At 39.0% G+C, this 27,641-nt stretch overlaps 1 pseudogene; it reads left to right on the top strand.

Annotated features, from left to right (window-relative positions):
• Positions 1 to 27,641, top strand: part of LOC124529136 (parafibromin-like) — a 115,022-nt pseudogene that overhangs the window by 85,799 nt on the left and 1,582 nt on the right.

Below are 27,641 nucleotides of genomic sequence, written 5' to 3'. Positions count from 1 at the left end.
CCTGGAGCCTGCTTCATGTTCTGTGTCTCCCTCTCTCTCTGCTCCTCCCCTGCTCACATGCTGTCTCTCTCGAAAATAAAGATTTTTAAAAAATAAATAAAATATAAAATTAATTCTTAAAACTTAATAAGAAAATGAACAACCCAATTTTTAAAATGAGCAAAAGAACTGATAGATATCACCAAGGAAGATACACAGATGGCAAATAAATAATGAAAAGATACTCATATGTCGTTAAAGAATTGCACATTAAAACAATAAGATACCAGGAAACAACAAAACTAAAAGACAGCCTACAGAATGGGAGAAGGTATTTTCAAATGACATATCTGATAAAAGGTTAGTATCAAAAATCTATAAAGAACTTATCAAACTCAACACTCAAGAAAACAAATAACCCAGTTAAGAAATGGGCAGAGAAAAAAGAAAGAAAGAAAGAAAGAAAGAAAGAAAGAAAGAAAGAAAGAAAGAAAGAAGAAAGAAAGAAAGAAAGAAAGAAAGAAAGAAAGGCAGAAGACATGAGTAGACACTTTTCCAAAGAAGACATCCAGATGGCTAACAGACACAAGAAAAGATGCTCAACATCATTCATCATCAGGGAAATATAAATCAGTCATGAGGAGATACCACCTCACACCTGTCAGAAATGGCTAAAATTAACAACATAAGAAACAACAGGTATTGGCAAGGATGCAGAGAAAGGGGAACCCTCTTGCACTGCTAGTGGGAATGCAAACTGGTGCAGCCACTCTGGAGAACTATTGGAGGTTCCTCAAGAAACTAAAAATAGAACTACCCTATGATCCAGCAATTACACTATTAAGTATTTATCCAAAGGATACAAAAATACAGATTTGAAGGGGTACATGTACCCCAATGTTTATAGCAGCATTATCAGCAATAGCTAAACTATGGGGAGAGTCCAAATGTCCATCTACTGATGAATGAATAAAGAAGATATGGTATGTATATACAATGGAATACTACTCAGCCATCAAAAAGAATGAAATCTGTTGGGGTGCCTGGGTGGCTCTGTTGGTTAACTGTCTGACTTGGCTCAGGTCATGATCTCATGGTTTGTGAGTTCAAGCCCCATATTGGGCTCTCTGCTCTCAGCACAGAGCCTGCTTCTGATCCTCTGTCTCCCTCTCTGTCTGTTCTGCCCCTGTTCACACTCTCTCTCTCAAAAATAAGTAAACATAAAAAAAGAGAATGAAATCTTGCCATTTGCCATGTTGTGGATGGAGCCCTAGAATATATTGTGCTAAGTGAAATAAATCAATCAGAGAAAGACAAATACCATATGATTTCACTAATACGTGGAATTTAAGAAAAGAAAAAGATGAAAATATAGGAAGGGAGGCAGAGGAGAAGAGAGGGAAACAAACCACAAGAGACTCCTAACGATAGAGGACAAACTATGGGTTGATGGAGGAAGGTGGATGGGAGATGGGCTAGATGGGTGATAGGTACAAAGGAGGGTACTTGTGATGAGTACTGGGTATTATATGTAAGTGATGAATCACTGAATTCTACTCCTAAAAGCAATATTGCACTGTATGTTAACTAAAATTTAAATAATAATAAAAAACCCCAATGAGATATCACTACATACCTTTTAGAATGGCCAAAATCTCTAACACTTACAACACTAAATATTGGCCAAGATGTGGAACAACAAGAACCCTCATTCGTTGGTAGTGGGAATGCAAAATGATACAGCCTCTTTAGAAGAGATTTTGGTCATTTTTTATAAATGAGTTGAAAACTTATAGTCACACAAAAGCCTGCACACAGATGTGTACAGCCACTTTTATTCATAATTGCCAAAACTTGAGAGCAACCAATGTGTTCTTCAGTAGGTGAATTGGATAAATAAACTGTGGTTCATTTGCTAATATATTATTAGAGATCTTTGTGTCAGTATTCATCAAGGATATTGGCCTGTAGTTTTCCGTTCTTTTGTTTTTTTTGTCTGACTTTGGTATCAGGGTAATGCTGGCCTTGTAAGATGAATTTGGAAGTGTTTCTTCTTCTTCAATTTTTTGGAAGAGTTTGAGAAGGATAGGTGTTTATACTTCTAAATATTTGGTAGAATGCATCAGTGAAGCCACCTGGTCCTAAACTTCTCTTTGCTGGAAGATTTTTTGATTACCTACTCAATCTCCATACTAGTTATGAGTCTGTTTAGGCTTCCCATTTCTTCATGATTCAGTTTTGGTAGGTTATATGTTTCTAAGAATTTATTCATTTCTTCTTGGTCATCCAATTTGTCGGTGTATAATTGTTCATAGTAGTCTCTTATGATAGTATTTATTTCTGTATCGTTAGTCATAATGACTCTTCTTTCATTTCTCATTTTATTTATTTGAATCTTTTTTTCTCTTTTTCTTAAGAAATTAAGAGTTTGTCAGTTTTGTTTATCTTTAAAAAAAACAACTCTTAGTTTTATTGATTTTTCTCTACTTTCAACTTTATTTCTGCTCTAATCTTTGTTGTTTCCTTTCTTCTGCCAACTTTGGGCTTGGTTTGTTCTTCTTTCTCTAGCTCTTTGAGAAGTAAAGTTAGCCAAGAGAAAGCCACTAGAATTGCCCCCACTACCAAACTGTAAACTTGAAGTAATTCTGCATTACTGGAAGAGTAAAAATTCAGAGTGTTATCACCAAAGACTTGAAAGCTTCCCTTGAAGGATGGTGATTTCCAGAATATTCCCATTGCATTCATCTATTTTGCCTTTGCAGAAAGCAGATGAAATTCAGGAAGTGATAGTAGATTATTGTAATCAGGTGGTGACTCCAATTGCACCTGGTTTTTTAGTATGTTTCATTGTTGGAGCAAATCAACACATCCCCTGGCATATGGTATGCAGCTATTGAACTTGTTACTGCATTTTTTAAAAAAAAATCTGTAACTATTAATAAATATCAACAGGGACTCTTTACTTTTGGATGGCAGGGCCAATAGCACAACTTCAAAGTCCTAGCTCAGAGCTCTGTCAGGTCTCTAGTGGTATGTCATAATCTAGTCTTCAGGGACCCCAGTCACTTCATAGAACATCTTATCACATAGTTTCATTATATTCATGATACCATGCCAATTGGTGAGCAGGAAGTAGCAACTATCCTAGGAAAATTGTTAATACACATGCATGCCCAAGAGTGTAAAATAAATCCCTGAAAACATAGGGGCTTGCCACCTCTGTGAGATTTCTAGAGGTCCACTAGTCTAGGACATGTTGACACATCTTTTCCAAAGTGAAGGAAAGTTGCTGCATCTGGGCCTCCTAAGAAATTGACACAGTGCTCAGTGGGTCTCTTTGGGTTTTGGAAACAAAATATGCATCATTTGGGTGTACCAATATCACCCAATTAACTTAAAAAATTAGAAATTTTTAGTGGAGTTGAGAAAGGAATAGGTTTTGCTACAGATCTAAGTCGCTGTGTAAGCTACCCTGGTCAGGGTTCAATCAGAGAAGCAGAATACTAATATTCACATACATACATACCTGTATATATTTTTCAATATAAATTTATATATACACCTCAGGGGTAAAACTCTAAAGTTTCCAGAAAAAAAAAAAACATAGACAATCCTTGTGATCTTAGAGATGACAAATATTTAATAGACAGACAAAAAGTAATAATCATAAAATATATTCCATCAGAATTCAAAGCTTCTGTATCAAAAGATCACTAATATGATGTAAAGGCAAGCCACAATTGGGAGAAAATATTTGCATACAAATATCTCACTAAAGATTCATATCCAAAATATATGAAGAATTCCTACTACTACTCAGTAACAGAAAAACAAGTCATTTTTTAACTGCAAAAATTGAAAAAGATGCTTTACAAAATGAATTATATGATTGTAATCATACAAGTGGCCAATACACACATGAAAAGATGCTAAACATTGTTAGTCATCAGGGAAATGCAAATTAAAACCAAAGCAAGATACCAATTTACACTAACTGGAATAGCTAAAATTAAAACGATGGACAACATTGTGACAAATGTCACTCTTCTACTTTGCTGCTGGGAATACATAAAGATAAAACTTCTTTGGAGAAAATTTGGTAGTTTAAACATATACTTATGGGGTGTAACTTAGCAATTCAACTCCTAGGTATTTGCTCTAGGGAAATGAAAATATATTCGTAAAAAAATCTGTTCAAGAATTCTCAAAGCAACTCTTCCAGAATAGTCAAAACCAAAGCCAAAACAACAACAACAAAAAAAGACAAACAAACAAAAAACAATTAAGGAAGTTAATGGCTAAATTATATTGTGGTATATCCATACGATGAAATTCTACTCAACAATAAATATGAACAAACTACTGTGTGTCAGTTATCTGGTGCCGTGTAACAAATCACTTTGAAATGTAGTAGTGACTTATGTTGTATGTAAGTGATGAACCACTGAATTCTACTCCTGAAATCAATATTGCACTTCAGGTTAGCTAACTAGATTTTAAATAAAAATTTGAAGAAAAACAATGTAGTGATTTAAAACAACAAAAATTTATTGTTTCTCATAGTTTTGTAGGTTTGCCGAGGCTCACTCTTGCGTCTGTATTCAACTATTGCCTAAACTGGGCTGAAAAGATCCAAGATGATCTTACCCACATTGTCTGAGGCCTTGATGCTGGCTGTGGGCTAAAGCCACTTTAGACCTATTCCATAAGGCCACTTTATCTAGATGGTCTTCTCATCCTCTAGGCTTTCTCTCTCTCTTTATGTAGACTCTCTCTCTGTCTCATTAGGACAGCCTGGACTTCTTTATATGGATGCTGTGTTCCAAAATTTAAAATGGAAGCTACCGTCTTTCTTAAGGCTTGGAGTCAGAGGTCTGAAGTCAAAAGTCAGAAGTCAAGAGACATCACTTCCAATCAAGTCACAAAAGCAGCCCAGTTTCATGGGGTTGGAAATAGACCCTATCTCTTGATGGGAAGAGTAGCAATGTTACTTTGCAAAGAGTCAATGTAACAGAAAAAGGTGATTCTTTGACAGGCTATCTTTACCAATATAACATCACAATACATACGACATGGATTAATCTCAAAAACAATTCTTTGACTGAAAGAAGACATTCAGAAAAGAGTAAATGGTATATAATTCCATTTATATAAAATTCCAGAAGAGGGAAATTTAAGCTATGGGGCAGAAATCAAAATACCAGTTGCATCTGGTCATGGGGGTAAGGGTGTGAGGGTTGATTCAAAACTGGGACAGGGAAGCTTTCTGTAGTGACTCAAATGTGCTATAAATTTGAGTTTATTTTCATTGATTTTAGTATTTCATGTGAAATCAACATATATATACATATATATGTATATATATGTATCTTTCTTCTTTGTTCATATAATTCCTCCTTCTTCATTAATTAGATGAGCAAATAATTGAATATCCTATATATTACTTCTATCAAAATTCGTCTCTTAGTGAATTACTGTGCTCTGAAAAGTTTTTGTTACAATTCGCCTCTTAGTGCCTAAAAAATATCTATTTATTTCACTGTTCTTCTTCATTACTTTTCTTATGGCCATCAACTTTTGAGCCTAATGTCAATATAAGAAAATGGGAAATTACTTAGAGTTTTCCCCCCAAATTTTGATGTCGCTAGAGGAAGTAAGTTAATAGGTAAATCTGTGTTTGTACATAATTTGAATGAACAGAAAATCGGTTTTTTTCCCTTCTACCACCAAGCAAAAAAAAAAAAAAAAAGAACTTTTTTAATGGAGAATTTTTAAATATACATGAAAGTAGATAAACCAGTATAATGAATCCATTGCCCAACCCTAGCAAACATAAACAGGCCAGTCTTGCCCCATCTGTACCCCTAGGCCCAGTGCTATTAGGGATGGGCCATCTTGTTACACTTACTCTTCAAAAATTATCTAAGACAGTGTGTGTGTTTAATTTATTACATCACCTAGATGAACCTGAAAAGAAAACAAAACTGTTGCTAAAATACCAAAGTAATTAATAACTTCTGGTCCTGAGAGGCAACTTTTTATCTAATGAGTTGAAGAGAAGGAGCAACACATATTACATACTCATTTTTTTCAAGAGTTCACACAGCTCTTGGTCCTCAACTCTGACCGCTGTGTTGTCATACAGCTGATGGCAACTGTTTTTCCATGACAGGTTACAATTGTCCAGAACATATTTTCTTGGTAGAAGAAACTCACAAATAGAAGATTTCCATGGGGGGGGGGGAGGGGAGCTTAAAACTGCTCATAAAATTTCTTTTTGTATCCCTTTTGCATCATTATTACCAAGTGATCAGAATGTGTTGCATCCAGTGTAGGTTCTATGTTAGTGGAGTAGTATGTAGTGTCTGGTTTACTGAACAATTCATTTTGTACATGTTCTTTCATCATTTCAATTATTATTATTATTATTTTGGTAAAATGTTTGGATAAAAATAGTCACTTTTTTTCATTTTGACGTTTTTTCAAGTCCTTGTGCAACAATGAATTAAACTTAATAATTAGGTAATTTCCAGGGCTCCTGAGTGGCTTAGCTGGTTAAGCGTCTGACTTCGGCTCAGGTCATGATCTTGCAGTTTGTGAGTTTGAGCCCCGTACCCGGCTCTGTGCTGACAGCTCAGAACCTGGAGCCTGCTTCGGAGTCTGTGTCTCCCTCTATCTCTGCCCCTCCCCTACTCGTGCTCTGTCTCTCTCTCTCTCTCTCTCTCTCTCTCGTTCTCTCTCTCAAAAATACATAAACATTAAATTAAAAAAAAAATAATTAGGTGCTTTCCATCAAGTTTCCGTTATTTGAGAACTTCATTTTTCACTGTGACCTCTGTGTGACAAAACTTTTTCACTTAAAATTTAACAACTATAACCACTTGTTAGCACTCTAGAAATAATATTGACGTGTCTTTGTTCTTACAGACACTGGTGCTGTGTGTTTTGTTTGATTTGCATGTAAAATGAATAAACACGGCTTCCTTATACTCTATGCAGTCTTCACGACTTGAGCGTTCTCAATATGGTCATTCAGCTTGAGCACTTGTTTTATATAAGTTGTGTCTGTCTGATTGAAAACAGTCTACAAACCATTAATGCAACCTTCAGTGTTGGTCTAGGCTAGCCAGGATCTCAAAATAAGTTAGCCATTTACTTTCTCTCTTCTCAAAATATTTTTGTTTGAGACTCTTTTTGTTTATTTTATACTCTGTTCAGTTCTCAATACCTATTAGGAACACAGTTTTGAAAAGCAGTCATTAACAATGTGAAATTTGTCTTGCCTTTTGTAACATGATGAGAGAAGACATGATTCTTTATGAAACCAACTTCTTCATCAAAATGCATCTGCTGTTGACCATCTGGAGTGTTGTGTTGAGCTTACAGTTTCTCTTCTTTTACTTTCTGTCATCCTTTTCTTCTTCTTCTAAAAGTAGTCTAGTTCTCATAAACATATTCATCTTTTCTGTTATCATTTTTTATTACATTTGTTTGCTTGTTTGGGCTATTTTGGCCCTTTTCCTTATCTTCATGATTTTGTTCATGAGAGATTTCAGTTGCTCTGTGAGGTATTAAGAGAAATTGGACATTTTAAAGCTACTGCAGTCTTCTTTTCCCAGAATAGGCTTTTGGCTCCTAGTAGGATAATTCTTTCCACTTTATTTAAATTTTGATATATTCAATAATTCAGAAAAAATGTCCAAAATTAATCTGAATTTAAGATATGCAAAAGTACAATTAAAATGCATATTTAAAATTGCTCCTACATTATATAGGGCTATATAAATTGGTAGGCAAATTACTCTTACTCTGAACATTGACTTGTTGATGGACGTGTGCAGGAATTTTTATCACTGGAACACTATTTTCTTCAGGTCATTTTACTACATTTGGGGCAATTTTGTATGTGGTCTCACTATATCAGTGCCAATGTTCTATGTTTTTTCATCTGGAACTACTGTCAGGACAAGATGCATTGGACAGTCTAATATATGATCGCATACATTGGGATGCAAAAAACATGCAGCTTCACACCCAGATATTCTGGATGCACATGGCACTGTTACAGTTTTGCTCTATAAACACAGGAATTCTTATAGACTCTTTCTGGCATGATTCCCATCAAAAACCTGTAAACTATTTAAAATGGTATATTTTGAATTATTTAGATTATTCCTAATAAAAATTCCATTTTATGTAGGTATTGTAGAGAACCAGCTTTTTCCACTAACAATTTTGCATGTCTGATGGTTGGAAGAAATGTCAGCAGACTAGCTCCAGGCCTATACATTCCAGACCTTGCTTCTCCTGCACCGCCCTCGTATCTGGGGCATGTTCATATTGTAGCACAATCTGTGGCCCTACACTTCTGTTACATGTGGATGAGTCAGCACGGGGGAAGATAGTGGTATCCCTGGAAGTCATTCCTATATCTGGACACCTAGCAATAAATAACAATACGTAGTTCTGTTGAGTTATAGAAATATGCCTCCAAAATCAACATTTCCTTATTTGTCTCTCCCTTTGTCTCTCAACACCCATACCATTCTATTTTTTTTTTTTAATTTTCACTTATTTTTGAGAGAGAGAGTGTGTGTACAAGCAGGGAAGGGGCAGAGAGAGAGGAGGACAAAGGATCCAAAGCGCACTCCATGCTGACAGCAGAGAGCCCAAGGCAGGGCTCAAAGTCACGAACCACGAAATCATGACCTGAGCCAAATTTGGACGTTTAGCCAACTGAGCCCCCTGTCATCCCAACCCATACCATTCTAAAACCCTGATACCCTAGGGCAAGTCTAACAAGGAAAAACATGGAGTGGAAAGAGACAATTGTCTTAACTGGTGAAAATATCTTACTTTGGCAAATTTTACAAAAACATAGGACTATGTGGACATGTTTCTAATGTCTCTCCTATGCCTTATACACGGTCCAGGAACCATTTTGGGATTTTGACATTTCATTAATTTTATAGTGAATCTGCTTCTGATCACTACCAGCAAGATACATAACAGTAAATTATAGCGTATAGATTACTCAACATATTGCTAATAATATACAACAAAGAAAAATCAGGTAGAATTAATAAACTAACTATTATATAATTCAATGGTTATATACTATCATATATAATATATAATATATTAACAATTAATTAATTATATAAGATTTACTTAATGATAAAATTACAACAGTAGCTCATACTCATATAGCACTTATTCTGTAGCAGGTACTTTTCCAGGGTTGTTTGATCTCCACTCCAACACTATGAAGTACTATTGTGTTAGAGGATCTAAGACAACCGTTATGCAGAATTCCAAGACAGAGATCCACATGTCTCTTTGTGGCCAGACAAGTAGGATGAATGGGGGAAGCTGTGGGTGTAATGGCACCAGGCATCTATTTACTCCCTAGAGACTGGGGAGGCTTGAATTGGACAGCTCAAATGCCATATAAGGATCACTATTCAGATCCAGGGGCTTGTGGCCCTGCAAAAATACTGGCCCAGATTTTCTGATTTTTTTTAAAGAGAAATAGAAATATGAAGTGTGTGTGTGTGTGTATGATCTCCTAATTTTAAGATACTGAGTTTATTTATTTTTTATTTTTTATTTTTTTAAATTTTTTTTTCAACGTTTTATTTATTTTTGGGACAGAGAGAGACAGAGCATGAACGGGGGAGGGGCAGAGAGAGAGGGAGACACAGAATCGGAAACAGGCTCCAGGCTCTGAGCCGTCAGCCCAGAGCCTGACGCGGGGCTCGAACTCACGGACCGCGAGATCGTGACCTGGCTGAAGTTGGACGCTTAACCGACTGCGCCACCCAGGCGCCCCTTGAGTTTATTTTTTAAAAGAACAGCAAAAGAATTTGTGGTTCTAGCCCTGCTGTTTTTTAATATTAAAAATAATTTATTGTCAAATTGGCTTACGTACAACACCCAGTGCTCTCCCAACAGGTACCCTCCTCAATGCCCATCACCCACATTCCCCTCTCCCCCACCCCCTGTCAACCCTCAGTTTGTTCTCAGTATTTTAGAGTCTCTTATGGTTTGCCTCGTTCCCTCTCTGTAACTTTTTCCCCCTTCCCTTCCCCCATGGTCTTCTGTTACATTTCCCAGGATCCACATATGAGTGAAAACATATGGTATCTGTCTTTCTCTGCCTGACTTTTTTCATTTAGCATGATACTCTCCAGTTCCATCCACGTTGCCACAAATGGCCAGTAGACCTGCTTTATGGCCAGGACTGTTTAGCCACAATGTTCTTTTCAAAATCTCAGCATATAAGTTGTATTTCTATACTCTCTTTCCCATGTTCATTCAAAGTTTTGGTAATTTGCTTCTCTAGCTGATAGCACATTGCCTAGCATTATGCTGGTCCCAGAGGAGCTGCTTAGTAAATATCTGAATCCATGAAGTCAGGTTTGTAATAGTTCCTGAGTTAGAAGCAAACCTTGAGCTCTATAATCAGGATGCTTTGGGGGGCTGACATGAGAAAAGGTAACCACATAGCAAAATTGAACTGTTTACTGCAGATGATAATTTAGGTGGGGTAATCTAGCTTTAAAAGTATATTAATTTTCTCTCTGGCTATTCTTTGTTGGTCAAGTATCAGATTAACCTACGAGTAAGGAAATATAGAGATAGACATAAAATGATGATCAAAATCTGTACATTAATTGTCACAAACATTTCAATCTCCCAATGCACGTGTCCCACTTCGATCTCAGCTGTATGAAATTTGCAACTTCTCTCTAAAAGCATAGTCAGCTAATTCAACAACTTTTGCCCCAGTTATCTTGCAGCCCCCAAATCTGCACTGTTAGTGGGAAACCTCAGAAATGTAACTATAGTACTCATGCTATAGACAATGTAAATTCCTATAAGCCCAGTAAACTCTTTCATTTGTTGGTTTCCATCAACTTCATTTTACCTATTTTATTTTTCTTTTAAATTGTTGTTTATATGTTTCATACTCCCCGTGATCAAAGGCTCGTGTTGAATGATTGAAATTGTTATTTCCAGAAATTCCAGTAAGTTGGCTTTACTAACATCTGCCTGTTCTGATTTTTGAGCCCTGTGGCTCTAACTGTGCACATCACTGGAATTCATAAATATCATGCCTAAATCTGGCCTTTTAGACATGGGAGACAGAGCGAGGCTCACCTCCTTTCCATCCCCTCTCTCCTGTGCCCAGTGGCCTCGGTCATTGCTGTTGTCATTTGCATTTCAGCCTGTTTTATTTCTTCAGTCCAAGCATGCATGTGATTAGGCCCTCTGGAGCTTTGCCAGACAACTCAGGAGTTTCTGGCCTCCAGTGTCTAACCCCTAAGGCAGCAAACTCAATCTATTTAGAGAGCTGTTAATTAAGTGAATTATGTTTGGTCAGGTATTTATGAGCGAATAAAATCCGAATGGAAATGATAAGTGTGCCCTTACAAAAAGACTGAGTAAGCTATATGTAAATTAAAAAAAAAAAAAAAAAAGAAGAAGAAGCAACCCAACCAAAAGAGTCTCTCTAGAAGGGTTTTGCCTCTAGTCTGGTTTAGTTTTTCTCCTTAACCATTTGAGAGAACACACTTGCTCTTTAGTGACATCATTCTCATCCCAAATATGCTTGCGAACTTGGGCAAAATGCAAAGAACTGAGAGGAATGTAAATACTGTATGTTCTGTCTACAGAATTGTTCAGGGAAATGCTGTTTACTTAGAAATAGAGTTCTAGGAAGTATGTCTGCCATCTGTGGTCCAGATGATGATGATTATGGTGATGAATTAAACATTTAGAAATAAGCCCTAATGGTTGTTACTGTTTTCAAGGCTAAGGCAACTGAAATATTGTTTCATTACTCATAATGCATATAATAACTAGAATTTGTTTATGTGTCATGTATTCATAGCTTAGAAAATATATTTAAAAAGACACAGTGATTGTGGATTTTTGAGGTGTCTTGGCACAATCTCTGTGTAGGCTATGGTGCATGCATAATGTGCTAGGACATGGGGACAATGCCAGAAGCTCGAAAGCATTGTTATCATCATCATTACTTCTCTTTAATGAGGAACGGTGCTCTAAGATTCATTGTTTCATATATTGCCGTGCACAAGCATGATTCTACACCTATCAACCGGTTCATCATGAATACCCCCATTCCTGCAGCTATGAAGACACTTAAGCTGCTTATGATTTTTCACTAAGTAAGATGCATAGAAAACTAAATGCATATGATTCCTGAGCACTATTCATCAAGAACAGGCCGTGTAAAATGGACATAGAAAAGGGCAATGAAAATATTCAATATATTCACAAGATATTCACAAAATCAAGACCCATAGAAGTTTTTCTTTTGATGTTATTAAAAAAAAAAAGTACAGTTGATTTGGTTGCTGAAGCAACAGGAGTAAGTAATGGTGGTGGAATCATCACCTTTCCTCCAAAAGTCAAGACACAACTCCAGTGGGATTTTAAAGGTTATTTGTACAATCTAGAAGGTTGAAAAGGAGATATACAGTCCAGGAAATACAGCTGGATAGAAAATAAGTGGCTGAAATCAAGTAGAACTTGGGAGGTGGTGAGGCATAGAAATGCCATGTGTTGCCAAATACAAAAATATTAAGCTGAAGCAGGCTATTTACTTACAACTTAAGGTATTTAGTAAAAGGCTCTAGGTTTTGAAAAGTTAAAGAATGTCCCAATCTTCTTCCCAGTCTATCTTTTCTTTTTTACAAATCTTTGTACTTCTCTGCCACTAACCAAAGCAACTAGTAGTTTCAATCAAACAACAGATAGTTTTGGTTGAAAATGCTAGCAAGGAAGTAGGTGAAGTGATCTTAAGTGGGTTCAGGGTTGGATAGGGAACGTCTGGGTACTGGACGCAGGTTGAGAAGAGTCCTACGCAGTGGCTTCTGAAACCAGCTCCTACAGTATCGTGAAAGAGAAGTATTAAATTGGTGTGCCGGGGGGGGGGGGGTGGGGGGGGGGCTCAGCTGGTTAAGCATCCGACTGTATTTTGGCTCAGGTCATGGTCTTGTGTGTTCGTGAGTTTGAGCCCCACATCAGGCTCTGCACTGACAGGAGCCTGTTTGGGATTCTGTCTCTCCTTCTCTCTCTGCCCCTCCCCCATTTTGCAAGCCTGTTGTTACATATGGAAATTATTAAAAATTATATTAAACTCACAATTAAATAGGTTATATTAAAGACGAAGATGATAAACACTCAAACCCCTCTGCTTCCTGATTATTTTACAACATCTTACTATTATCTGTGCTTTTGAAGTAATTTTGTTACATAGTAGCTATAGGACAGAAATACTCCAGAAGATGTGCTGCTGGAAACTTCTCCTTAATGCTGCACTCAGTGATAACACTGAGTAACTTGAAATCTGCTACACTGGAAAACATTTACCAGGACATTCACCGGTCCTCACTATAGCATACCGTCTCCGAGACTGGGCCTGCTCTTTATATCAGAACTGATTTTAGAGGCAAAATAGAATCCCATTAGCAAGTAAACACAAGAAATTGGGGCACTCAGGTGGTTCGGTCGGTTAAGACTCCGACTTTGGCTCAGGTCATGATCTCCCCGTTGGTGCGTTCAAGCCCCGCATTGGGCTCTGTGCTGACAGCTCAGAGCTTGGAGTCTGCTTCAGATTCTGTCTCTCTCTCTCTCTCTCTCTCTCTCTGCCCCTCCCCCACTCACTGTCTCTCAAAAATGAATAAATGTTTAAAAAAATTAAAAAAAAAAAGAAAGTAGATGCAAGAAATCTGTACCCAAGCCAACATTTCCTCTGATCTTGCTGTCTGTAACTTTTGACCATTCAGCCATTCATGGAATGGTATTCATTGAGCACCTTCTGTCACTATACTAGGCTTTCTGGATATAATGAAGCAGAAGATGTGATACCTTCCCTCAGGGAGCCCATGGCCTAATATGCCACCAAAGGGGCATACAGATGATTATGACAGAGGTCGGTATGGGAGGGAAACACAAGGTTCATGGAATTACAGAAAAAGGAAACCTGTTAGTGCATGTGTGGGACTAACACCATAAACAAAGCAACACTTGGTGCCGACTAAAGTAGGTTCTTGGGGAATCTTACAGGAAGAGAGCATTACGGTGCACACAGTCTTACCATGGCTCCAAGAAGCATGGGGTGTCCTTTGGAAGAGAGGCTGGGTGAAGTTGGAAGGGAGCAGGTAGCACCTACCAAAGGCATAACAGTGGAACTGGAAGGCTTTCCAGCTGAGCAATGGCCTTGTTAATGAGAAGAGCAGCCTGGTAACGGAAGTTTGCCCATTCCAGGTGATAGTTTTGCATACATTCCTACTTACAGCTCCATGCAGCTTGGCTATATGAGAACATTTGTTTCTTTTCATTCACCCAGACTGACGGTATTTGAGAGAAGAGGGAGGGAATTTTTAGAAAAAGGAGGCCTGATCTGAATCTTTTTAAATTTTAATTTAATTTTTATTTAAATTATTTTAATTTTAATTAACTTTACTTAAATTTTTTATGTATTTAAAATATGAATATTTTATTTTATTTTTAATTTTAGAGAGAGAGAGAGAAAGCAAGCAAGGGAAGGAGAGAGAGAGAGAGAGAAAGCAAGCAGGGGAAGGGGAGAGAGAGAGAGAGAGAGAGAGAGAGAATCTCAAGCAGGCTCCACGCTCAGCACAGAGCCTGACGCAGGCCTTGATCCCACAACCCTGGGATCATGACCTGAGCTGAAATCAAGAGATGGACAACCAATTACCTGAGCCACCCAGGTGCCCCATTGAAGGGAATAAGGATGGAAGGAGGGACTAGACATAAAGCCATATCAGGTGATAACCACCCTGGCATCATGGTTAATTCCCATCTGAAAGAGGGCTATTTCTAGGATAGTTAAAAATAGACTTGGAAGGTAAAAAGAGAGAGGAGGTAAGAGTGCAGGAAAGGGATGAGAAGCATTGCCACTCAGGTGCTGATAACATTTTCAGTTGGTCCCTGAGATTGGGCCTGAAGCTCTAAAATAATGATTAAATTCTCATCCAATTCCTGAACAAATACTTCTAATATCAAGCAACTGAGAAGTAAATTGAAATGACATTATTAGAAGTAAGTGTCTATGTATAATAATTTTCAGTCTCTTTGCCTGAAAGAAGAGATTTCATCATCTGTATTCATTGCTTTTGAAACTGCTAAACTGAATCCTATATTTCTTCATGTTAAATTGAAGCCTGTAGTTATCAAAATGCTGACAAGTTGAGTTATTGGTTATTTTCAGGGCCCATGCAAAGACTTTTCCATTAATAACATTCACTGTGTATACTGGTAGAAGAGAATTATTTAAAGCTACCAAATGTGTTATTACAACTTATCCTGTATGCCCTAAAAGAAGTCATTTTTTACTTATAGGGGGTAAAAAGGATATTTTCAGGGGGTTGACAAATGACAAAATACCTTTGCTAATAAAAGAGAGGAAAATGTAGTAATGCAATTCTACAATAACAGCTAAAATCTCTCACTCTTTTTTGTTTTTTCAGCAAAGTTTACCATGCTCATCTCAAAAATAAATAAATAAATAAATAAGAGGTGAAACCAGAAAAGGAGAACTTAGATGAAGAAATATGTTTTAAATGCTGATTTATCATGTAGACTTAAAAATCCCTGTCAAAAAAAATTAGCCATCTATTTCCTTTATTTCATACTAAAAATGTCTCAGGCTACCAGCTTAAGTATACAAGACTGTTTCATGTGCCTTTAAGGGATAAAACAAATGTGTTTTAAAAAGTTCTAATTTAAACTAAAAGAGAGTGGCTCAGGGGTAAATATGGGGTAACTACTGTGGGATATGGGAAGCCTTATTTGGTAAATAAGAACTTCAAGCTTCCTTTGTAGGATGTGGTTGTCTACATAAGTAGTTTTCAAACTCATATATACATCAATCCATGAACTGTATCGAGAGGTTTGATGTGCACCATTTTGAACACATCCCTTTAGACATGATACTACACAGATATAACTATATCCCACAGCCCACAACACATAAACATATACACATGATCCAAGAACAGGGACATGATGACAACTTGAATTTCACTTCTCCACGGAGTTGATTTATATTGCCTGGTTATTGCTCTCAAGTACTCTGCCAGGCAGTGTAATAGACACAGAAAAATACCTAATTGCTGTCCTCAAGAAGGTATCTTCTAGGAAATGAAGAGAGGCAAAAAAAAAAAAAAAAAAGAAAAGAAAAAGAAAAAAAAAAGAAAGAGAAAGACAAATCAGAATATAATAAGGTAAATAATTTTGTCATAAAGGCATGGAGGGCAGTGCTGAAGAATTATCCAGAATGGAGGAATTCACTTTGCCTAGACTCAGGGAAGGCTTCACAGAAAAACCGGCACTTAAAGTAATAGGATTTTGCAAGTCAAGGTGTGGATAAGTCTGAAATTAATACATTCCAATTAGTTCTAAAAAATAAACACTATAGAAACATGATCAAAAGTTTCCTGAATACCAGTACACTGACCACATAAGACCTTTCTGCACTGTGAGCCACTTTCTGAGGTCTTGGGTTGTTTGTTGCTACAGTAGAGCCAGTTTTATCCTTTCTAATACAATCATGTGATTGTCTTGTTGGGGCCATAGGGTCAGATCATGGTACATAAAGGTGGGGATACAGTTTCCTTGAAAAGAGCAGATGATCTCAGTGATTGGGCCAGAGATAAGAAAGAAGGATTTTGTAAGCAAGTTGGGAGAGGGAAAATGTTCCTTTCCACTGGGGTCTTCGGTCTAAGGCAGGGAGATTCCAGGGGCATTTCTGATGCTGGAAGTCATGTAAGGGGTGGTGAGTGTAACAGGCACAGAAGCTTCCATCTTGTCAGGAGAGATGGGGAAAGCCAGGAGATCCTACCAATAGGCTTGTGCCTGGTCAGCAATGTAGGCTTTCTTGGTGTTGCATTTCCCTTCCATTTTCCTTAAACCATCAATAAAGCCTTGCTTTGAGTAACAGCTTGGTTTCAGCTATGCTATGGGCATTTAGGGAAGGATGTGCCTTGTTTCCAACACACCAACATAGGAGGAAACAGTGCTCTTATCCCCGGAAGTTGCAGGCAAAGAACCACTGCCCAGCTGAGGACCAGAGAGCAGGGAGTAAGTCGAAGACAACACACACAGCGCAGTAATTCATTTCATATGGTCCTTTTCCTGTCTGAAGCACAAGTAAAACTAAGGTGCTAAGCACCAAAAATAGTCTCTGTCACTGGCCTACCTTCCCAATCTCAGTGAATTGCAAGAGGCAATTTCATGGTGCAAATGGAAATTTTCCACGAGGGTTACTCGGTAGGAAACATGTCATTCTGTCTTCCTTGTTATCAGCTCCTGTGCTGTATTTATACTGCAGTAACAAACAGCCCAAGAATCTCAATGGCATAAAATAAGAAAGATTTGTTCCTTGTTTATCTAGGTGCTGAAAGCAGGTCAGCTTGTAGCCTCTGCTCAAAGTCATGTGCTTTCCAGGACTCAGGCTGAGGGGTATCCACCTTCTGAAACATGGCCGGTCATTGTGGCAGAGGGAAAGAGAGCACAGAATAGTGGGCACTGGCCTTAAAGCTTCCACCCTGAAGTGACATATGTCCCCTGGAAGTGACACATGTTACTTCTGCTTACCCAACGCAAGTCCCACACCCAGGGAAAGGCAGCAGGGTCAGGATGTGGAGTTAGAGCCTGATGGTTCTCACACACTCTGCACCTTTCTCAGGAAATCCCTGGAGCACCTTGCTGAAGAGTGTGTTGTTTTAATTCAGCAAACAACAATCAGATTTTAAATGTACTGAGTAGGCTGTTATCTTTGCTGACAAGAGAAATTGTGTAAGGAGGGCTAGGTTCATAGAGAAGATGAAAAAAGGAGAGACAAAAGTGTAGTGAGGAGTAGATGATGAGTGACGTATAAGAAGAGGAGCAATAAGAGAAATGAAGGCGAGATGGCGCATCAAGACAGTGAGCACCCCCCGTTCTTCCCCTGACTGGCTTTGCTACAACCTTCTCTTTCTCCAGTTCTCCACTGTGGTTCACTTTTTGAGGTCCTAACTAGTTCATCTGACGAAGAAAAACCCCTAAGAAAAAGGAAGCAGCAAAGAAGAGCAGGAGGGTGTGGGCAAATCCAAGACACATGATGAGTGTGGGCTACCAAAGAAGGATAAACTGAGGGGGGGGGGGGGGAAACCAGGGCAAAAAAGGAGCTAAAAAAACATGGTGGCCACCCATGTAGAGTCTACTTAAGCTGGGAGAGATGCTGCGCACGATGAAATGATACAATTTGTTATTGAGGCCCTTGAAATACCAGATATTTCCCTTGCTGCATTCCTCCTGATCATGTTTGCAAAGCTCGCACTCTTGAGATAGTGTGTGTGACCCCGGGAAGACGATTGCCAGCTGGGAATTGGTTATCTCAGAAGAAATACACTGGGCCCTTTGTGTCATGGCTTGAGGGCTGGCCTGCACTGAAATAGGGCCTGGCTGGTCACACTCCTAGGTCCAGCCTTTTCCTGCCCATCTTTAAACACGCTCTGTCCTCCCACGTCCACGCAGCGGCGGTTTCAGAGAAGAAGTTGAGCCTACTCGGTAAGGGTGGTATGACTGCATTCCAGAGAAAACCTTGCTTGTTCTGACCCATGAGAATTAGTTTTTTTTTCTTTCTTAAAGTTTTAAATTTTTGCAGCTCCACAAACCTGGTGCTAAAAATATCACTTCCATGTAACCAAAGCTGCTTTCAGTAGTGCTTTGCTCCTAGATGATCAGACCATCAGGCGTCTCGATTAAATGTCAGACTGTCTTTTCAATAAAAACCATGAAATCGTTTAGTCGAATCCACCATGAGAGAGCTTCTGCATCCTCAAAGAGAGGATGTGTAATGCCCGGGAGGAGCAAGCTGCTTCCCAACGTGCTATTAAACCTTGAAATGGCAGTGGGTTTTGTTCACCTCACAGCCTCTATTTATCATTTTTTCATGCCTTGATTGTGGAATTGTTTTTTTTTTTTTAATTTACCTGAAGTAGAAACAGTTTTCTACAGAGAATCCACTCACTGTGTGTTACTAAGCAAGAAAACTTTGAGCGCTGCAAGCGGCTCAAATTCCCTTTCAGTGTTCTGTTGCTCATCTCCTCTTTCTCTGAAATTAGCACTTCCCTTTTCTTCCTCCATCTACGTTCCTCGGAAGCTGTCATATTTTACACAGGGTAACCGCAAACCTAATCAGTGCCTCCATGTGGAAAAAAAGTTGTGTGTGTGGGTGTTCATTCATAGATACAAAGAACAGATTGGCGATTGCCAGAAATGGAGGGTTGGGAGGTGAAATGAGTGAAGGGTGTCAAAGGCACAAATTTCTAATTATAAAATAAATAAGTTGTGGAGCACCTGGGTGGCTCATCCGGTTGAGCATCTGACTCTTGATGTTGACCCAGGTCATGATTCCAGGGTGGTGGGGTCAAGCCCCATGTTGGGCTCTGCACTGAGCATGGAGCCTGCTTAAGATTCTCTCCCCATCTCTCTCTTTCTCTCTCTCTCTCTCTCTGTCTCTCTTTCTCTTTCTCGCTCCCTCTGCCCCTCTCCCCCACTTGTGTGCTCTCTAAGATAAAAAAATAATAAATAAATAAATAAATAAATAAATAAGTGATGAGGATATAATATACAGCATGGTGACTATAGTTAATAATACTGTATTGTATATTTGAAAGTTGCTAAGAGAGTAGATCTTAAAAGTTCTTATCACAAGAAAGAATTATTGTCATAACTATGTATAGTGACAGAATTATTGGGGTGATCATTTCACAGTATTACAAATATCATATCATTACAACATCTGAAACTAGTATAATGTTATATGTCAATTATACCTCCATTTATAAAAGTGCTGAGCCCAGTGGGTACCCAGCTTGGCAAAACCCATTGTCTGAAGGAAGCAAAAGGCATTTTTTCTTCTAGGAAGATGCCTATCCCAGACTACTGTCTTGGTGAGCAGAGAATGGGCTTTGTTTCAATCCCTACATGCCCCTTGGGTAGGCACCTTTGTAAAGCACACACACTGCCCAGCTGCACGTGTCAACTCTTACAGGTTCATACATGATATGAATGGTCCACATGTGGCTTCTTATATATGCCAGACCAATCAGAGCCCTTCTGTGGAGTTTTTTCCAACTAGACCGAATAGAGTCAGACTCTGTTGGTGAAAGTCAAAAGATGAATTTCATGCGGTATCTGTGACTGGGATTTCTACCATTTGAAAAAAAGCTATTGGTAGTAAGAAAGAATGATGCCAACATGCACAAAGAAATAAGAGAAAAAGAGGGCAAGCATTCAACCAGCCCTGAAGTTACTGTTTCCAGAAACGCCCGCGACCAGCAGCATCCTGCCCTTATCATGGGTGGGTGGTTTGCTTGTTCAGCCCTCCCTTGGATTCTATGAGTCAATAGACAACCCTTTTGCTTAACTTCTTTGAGCTGGGTTTGCATCATGGCAGCTTAAGGGTCATGAAAAAAATGCAAGAGTACTGCAAAGAGCAGCCATATATCATGGCAGCCGATGCTTCCAAAGGTGGCTCCGTCTTGCAGAGATCAGTCTCTGGCCAGCCATGGAGGAGGTAACTACAACCTAGACACAGAGAGGTGTGTGCTTGTTAAATGATTAAGAAGTGACAATTCCCTATTTCTATCTGGATGACCTTATGTAAGTCTTGAGACCTCTGTTTCTACATCTGTAAAAAGGGAGTTTTAATAGTTTCTATTTCATAGAGTTGTTGACAAGATTAAAGGCAACAACACGTGTAAGTATTTGGGATAGTGCCTGGCACTCGATAAATGTTAGATATGATTGTTATTCTTTTATTATTTCCAGTGTCAGAATGGTTCTTGACATAGGATAGGCACTAGTAAGAGTTGCAATGGATAGAAAACCTCATTTTAACCCTAACTCCACAGCTAACATTCTTTGACCTTAGGTAAGGTATTTTTTTGACCCCCAATCTCCTCGTATATAAATGGGAAAAATAATATTTGTTTGCAGGTTAATTGAAAGATAACATGAAATAGTGTGTATGAACAAATTTTATAAACTCTAAACTCTACCCAACTATAAAAGATGAATGATTAGAAAGATGAATCTGTTTGCTTCTTTTCAAAGATGTTAAGATACCAGTATTTTAATAACTAAAAAAGAAGTGAGATTTTGAAAACTAACATTCATATTAGATGCAATAGGTACTATATGTTCTAAAAATAGAAAGTTTTTGCTACATTAGAATCAGTAAAACTATTTTTTAATGTTTGTTTATTTATTTATTTAGAGAGGGAGAGAGGGAGCCAGCGAGGAAGGGGCAGAGAGAGAGAGGGAGAGAGAGAATCCCAAGCGGGCTCCACTCCCACTGCCAGAGCCCAAAGCAGAGCCCAACGGAGGGCTTGATCTCAGGACTGTGAGATCATGACCTGACCTGAAATCAAGAGTCAGACACTTAACTGACTGAGCCACCCAGGTACCCCTCAATAAAACTATTTTAATTTTCATTTGAAAAAAATGTGTCCTTTAAACATTTGTCCTTTTCTTGAATTTGCCCACATGCAAAAATCTTGCTTTCCCTTCATGAGACACTGTTGGAGAAATTTGAAGATATTCCAAGCTTAGCCTGGGAAAATAGCAATTTTAAAATTACAAGTCAAATTTTGACATGATGTTTAAAACATTAGCCTGCATACAACAAAAGAAGCTTCAAATCATACCATCTGTTTGTTGTTGTTGTTGTTGTTGTTTTTTGCACACTGGTATTTGATAAGTGGAGATTTAAAAAATAAAAGTGAATACAATCATTTCTGGACTGTTTCAGTGAAAGAGCAGCCTGACCAAAAAAAAAAAAAAAAAAATCTATTGTTTTTATAGCAAGTTTGCAGAAGATGTTCAGCAGAATAAATTCAAGTTAAAGAAGAAAATTGTGTGACAAAAAATTTTGAGAATAGACAAGTTGAACACAGCACTACAACATCCCATTTCTCTTTTAATTTAGAACATCACCATCTGTTTCCATCACACACCCCTCCCCTCTTAACCTGAACATTTGCAAGGAAGGAACTATAAGGTGGAAGGGACTAGAGAAAGCCCGGGTTTCTGACTCAGCCATTTTCAAGCATGGTCACATATCTGCTCAGAGTAGCTCCTTGGTGATGTGGTCCCAAGGTTGCGGCAGACACTATTGACTGCCTTCCAGCAACACTTTCCTTTGCTTCCTTGCTAACAAAATCTCAATTTGTTCCAGTTCTCGATATGCCTAGCCCTGGGGAAAACCTGTGATTGGTCTGTCAACTCCTTGCTACTACAGGTGGTGGAAATGACCCAGTTCCGGCCAATGTGCTATAAGAGGAGTCTGCTGGGGAGCTTTGAGACAGTCTCCCATCAGACAAAGGAGAAAAGGCCCATGAGGACAACCCTTCTGTCTTTGAACACTTAGGTGAAGATAAGATGCTTGGAGCTGCTGCAGACCTTTGGGAAGGTATGATGGGAAGACAAGTCCATCAGAGACACTGACTCAGTCGCTTAGCCATGTTGAGCTGCTGACCCACTCCGGAAACACATCTCTGGACTTCTTGTTACATGGGTAATTAAATGACTTTATTGGATAAAATGCTGTTAGGTGTTTTGTTACTTGTAAGGAAAATCACCCTAACTGATAATAGGGTCTTCCACAAAAAAAAAATTTCACCCCATGCTTTTCCTCCCTTCTGCCCCATAATATCCACACAAATACTAAGCTGTGCATTTAGAAGTAAAGAATGTCAGAATTGAAAGGTACTCTACATCTCCAATTAACATGATAAAGTAAGAAGTTCAGAAGTGATTCCCCTTGTTTAAAGAGTTGAGCCATGATAGGGCAAATGCCTTAGGGGAAGGAGAAACATACCTAAATCACCTGAACTTTGGTGTGAGTCACAGTTTCAAAATGATTTCCTAGGAGCAGATTTGTCTGTGGACAGAGAATATTAAACACTAGGAAAGTGTGAGGAGATTATCTTTAAGAAACAGAATCTGGAGGCTTCAAGATCAATGTCTTCTTCAATTTTTGTATGGCCAGAACTTAAGAAAGGTTTTCCACATGTGAGATGAAGAACGCATTTTTCCAAGTTGCTTTCCAGAAATATACAATGAGAATTTCCTCCAGAAGGCATGAGCGCTCTGGCCTCACCACACCCGTGGTGTGCTAGACCCCTATCTGGTCCTTAGCAACACAGAGGTTATTAAGTTCATATAACCCTTTGAAAGAGGTTTTAAACAAACAAACAAACAGCCAAAATAAATACTACTAGGAGCATCAGAGACCAGTTTCCAAAGCTGCAAACATTTCTGAACTCATGCAATCCAATTCTACAATAGCCCTGTAGATGCAACCCGACCAATCTAGTCATCTGAGTTGTTGGCTTATAAGATTTTCCTTGAGAAAAAAAAAAAAAAAAAAAAAAAAGAGGTTAGAGTGGGAGAGAGCCAAAGCATAAGAGACTCTTAAAAACTGAGAACAAACTGAGGGTTGATGGGGGGTGGGAGGGCGGGGAGGGTGGGTGATGGGTATTGAGGAGGGCACCTTTTGGGATGAGCACTGGGTGTTGTATGGAAACCAATTTGACAATAAATTTCATATATTGAAAAAAAATTTTAAAAATGAATAAACAATAAGATTTTCCTTGAAATTTTGACAATTCTTTCTTCCATTTTTTGCCTCAAACTTTTATGAAAACAGATTATTTTGATCAGAGAGAATATATTCTTTTAACTTAATTATAAAAACAATACATGTTTACATGCATGCCTGTCCTTTACAGTGCACATCCCTAGCTCTGTTTAACAAGGTACGCAGATCATAGTAGGCGCTCAGTAAATATGTGCGGCATATGCCTGAAGAAATGCAGAAAACTTACAAAAAGCATAGAAACAGAACTTTAGAGAAACTCCTTATTCTATACATTTATTTGTAGACAGTCAATTCTTGTTCCACAAATATGTGGGGTTTTTTTCATGTTTTTACTTGTCTTTGAAGAGAGATAGCATGAGTGAAGGAGGGGCAGAGAGAGGGCAGGGACAGAGGATCAGAAGCAGGCTCTGTGCTGACAGCAGCGAGAGACTGATGTAGGGCTTGAACTCACAAACTGTGAGATCGTGACCTGAGCCAGAGCTGGTCACTCAACCGACCGAGCCACCCAGGTGCCCCCACAAACATTTTTTCTCCATATATTTTAAATTGTCTTATTTCTTTTTTCAATAAAGGGGAATCCTATTATAGTTGTTGTTTTCTGAAAATGCTGGGCTTTCTGGAAAATTTCAACTGTACTATCCTCTACTATTATAAGGAACAGAAGGAATGTAAACTGCTCCCACAAGCTTACACATGTGATGGAGACAAATCTAAGTTTTCTGGCTGCCACTATAAGTTTCCCCACTCCACTAGGTAGGTCAGTCAAGACATTTGGTAGAGTTTTATAGTTCAACTAGAACCCTTTCAAAAGCTGATGTAACCAGAGTAAGTAAATAATAAATGTTCTCCTTCATTTGCTGTTACATGGGGTAAACGGAAGTCATAGCATATTTACTTTGCTCACTTGAAGAGTGAGTTATGCACTGATGTTAGCAACCTTGTTTCAGGGGCTGATAGCATTATACATGCAGCTCAGGAAGTAAATGAGGAGCCTGTCATTGAAACTCCCCAAAACTGTCCTCATTAGCAACATGAGTTAGCAAATACGATATTGATGCTGCTATACCAATTCCAGCTTGGGCACACACTATTCTAGTACATCGTCTCCTGCAGACCCTCTGTGTGGTCAGGGCAGAAACACTAGGAGGAAATCATTTAGAATTTAATTTTAAGATTCTTTGGGCAGACCATTATAAAATTTTATTGCAGCCATCAACAGGGAGCCACAAAGGGATACAACAGGACTTGAGTTCAAATTACGGTCCATTTCTGATCATGTATGCCCACATTACTTGCACAGTGGATTGTCCTTACCCTTGGCAAAATTGTCCTGGAAAAAACAGGAAAATAAGGATACTTTGTCTTAAGTTCCAGTTTCCCCATCTGGCATTCATTCAACAAATATGTATCCTTTTAGGTGAGGGGGACCCTGCAGACCACAAAGCAGACTGCCTGTGCTCAGGGGTCTTTGTTTGTTAGGCAGGTACCATAAACAAATCAATAAGAAATACATAATATGATACTGAATAACCATAAATGCTACAATGAAAAATAAAGGAGGGTGAGGGGATGAGAGTGATATTTCAGATAGGGTTCTCAAGGGGAGAGGTGACTCTGAGCGGGAAAGCAGATAAACTGAGGAAGTAGCTGCCTAGAGGAAGCGTTCCAGGCTAAGGGAACAGCAAGAACAAAGGACCTGAGGCAGGTCCTCAGTTGGCATATAAGAACCAGCAAAGAAGCAGTGTGATAAGCAGAGTGAGCCAGGGGTCAGGTCTGTGAACTAGGTTCAGAGAGATAGCCAGGGACACAATCATGCAGGGCTTGGAGGTCCCAGAGAAAACTCTGGGTTGGTTCTAAACGCCAGTGATGTGACTGGAGGGTTATTGCAAGACAGTGACACGATCCAATGTGCCCTTTAAAAGAATGCTCTGGGTGCAGTTTGGAGACTAGATGGAGGTGTGGGGTGCAAGGAGGAGGAGGAGGCTGAAACTAGAAATAGGAAAACCAGTTAGGGGATTATTACAGAAATCTTCCAGAGACAGGATTTCTGGTTGGGTTAGATATGGAGTGGAAATGAAAGAGAAAAATGCAGAATGACTGGTTAAAAGCCTCACCAACTGAGTAGTACTATCAGTAAAGAAAAAAAAAAACAGGGGGCCAATTTTGAACATAAGTGTGAAACTGTAAGAAAATCCCTCTTGATGGGGATGCGTATTGTAGATGTGCACGCTGGACCCAGCTATTACCAAAAAAAGACATTAAGGGTGGAAAGGCCCGATTAAGATGATCTCATATGCCCTTATGAGGCCTTATAGTGTGGGGTCCTCAGAGATTTGAGGGGCCGATGCCACATTTGCTATCAGAGATGGCAGAGAGGTGGGGGACACATGTACCCACCATCGTACAACAGTACAGCACCCAGAAAAGGAGATTGTTGTGAAGGAAGACAAAGTGACTGTCAGGCATTCTAGTAACCCCAGAACATCTAGATCAGTTACGTAGTCTGGGAGACCGGAAAGGAAGGCAAACCAGAGAACATCACACGCTGGATTCTACCTTATTCGTACTGAACAATGTGTGCTTTTCGCATCCTACTGTTGATGCCCTACTGAGGCTACTGAAACCATTGCTGTGGTTAGAGGCCCTGACTGAGGAGATGTTCTCGGATAACTCACGGTGAAACATTAACTTCAGCAAGGATGGACAGAAGGGCACCCCTAGAAATAGGTCCTCACGGATGTGCTCATGTTAAAATGAGGGGATGTTGTAGGAGGAGCAAAGAAACCATGAACTGAAGATGAAGAATGTGTGGACCTTGATAAAGAGAGATTGGCTGCTGGTTTGGAGGGGCCAAAAGGAGGGATTGTACAAGCTGAACAGATCAGTCTTTGTCTGAAGCTGTGTCAGTGGGAAAAAAAATTGCTGCAAAGTTAAGGCTAAGAAAAGATCTGTAATCGAGATTGATGTAGATGATGATACGACTGCTCTGGGGGGATGTTGAGGAAACTATGGCCCAAGATATATCATCAGCAGAATTGGGGGTAGGATCAGAAATACAGTAAACTGTTTCCAAGAATACTTTTGCAATTCTTCAATCTGTAAAGGCTAGAGAAGAATGAAATATACCTGATCCCAAATATAGTATCTGTAGATCCCGTGTTGTATACCAAATAGCCTGTCCCAGCTGCCTATAACAGATATGACCAGGAGACGTTCAAAGGAAAAGAAGAAATGGAAGTCTTCCAAAATGATGTTATGGTACCTACCAGGGAAGGCCACTGAAATCTGTAACAGAGGATGATGCATCTGCCCATAAGACCCAGACTCCTGAACACAGCCAGTTCTGAGACCGGTTTCTCAAATCAGGCTTCCACCAAACGAGACAAAAGAATCTTTAGCACCTGTGATCATAAATTAAGCACCTACTACCTCTTTAAACACCATGCTTAATGCAAAAGACCTTCTACAGTCTCTGAATTTGTCACATCAGGTGAAAAGGAAAACAAGGCTGCCAATGAGAAAATGAAACTATGATTCCGAGTAGAAAAGAGCAGATGCAGCCAGAGGGCTGAGTTCCTTATAGAGTAGCAGTTCACTTAAGTGAACCCTTAAGCAGCCGGCCCCTTAAGCACATGCCTCAAGAGTTGAGGGCACTAGGTTGTACCATTTGTCATACAGGATCCTGTCTGGCGGTCCAAAGATTGGCCATGGCTTTTGCCTGACGGATCACCAGTTGAAATATTTGTCAAATTTAAAGAATTTTGTCTCAACTATGATGAAATTTGTCTAGATCTAAATGTCCAGCAATAGAATGAAACAGTGTTAGAACTCAGTTATCACAGTGGCACCTGGATAGCTCAGCCGGTTAAGCGTCTGAATTCATCTCAGGTCATGAACTCGTGGTTCATGAGTTCAAGCTCCACATCTGGCTCTGTGCTAACAGCTCAGAGCCTGGAAC

This window comes from Lynx rufus, unplaced genomic scaffold, assembly GCF_022079265.1.
Source record: "Lynx rufus isolate CCGP_SWC_20201006 ecotype Redwood Valley unplaced genomic scaffold, mLynRuf1.p SCAF_6, whole genome shotgun sequence".
NCBI classification, from domain to species: domain Eukaryota; kingdom Metazoa; phylum Chordata; class Mammalia; order Carnivora; family Felidae; genus Lynx; species Lynx rufus.
The sequence above is the reverse complement of the archived record's forward strand: the minus strand, read 5'-3'. Positions and strand labels throughout refer to the sequence as shown.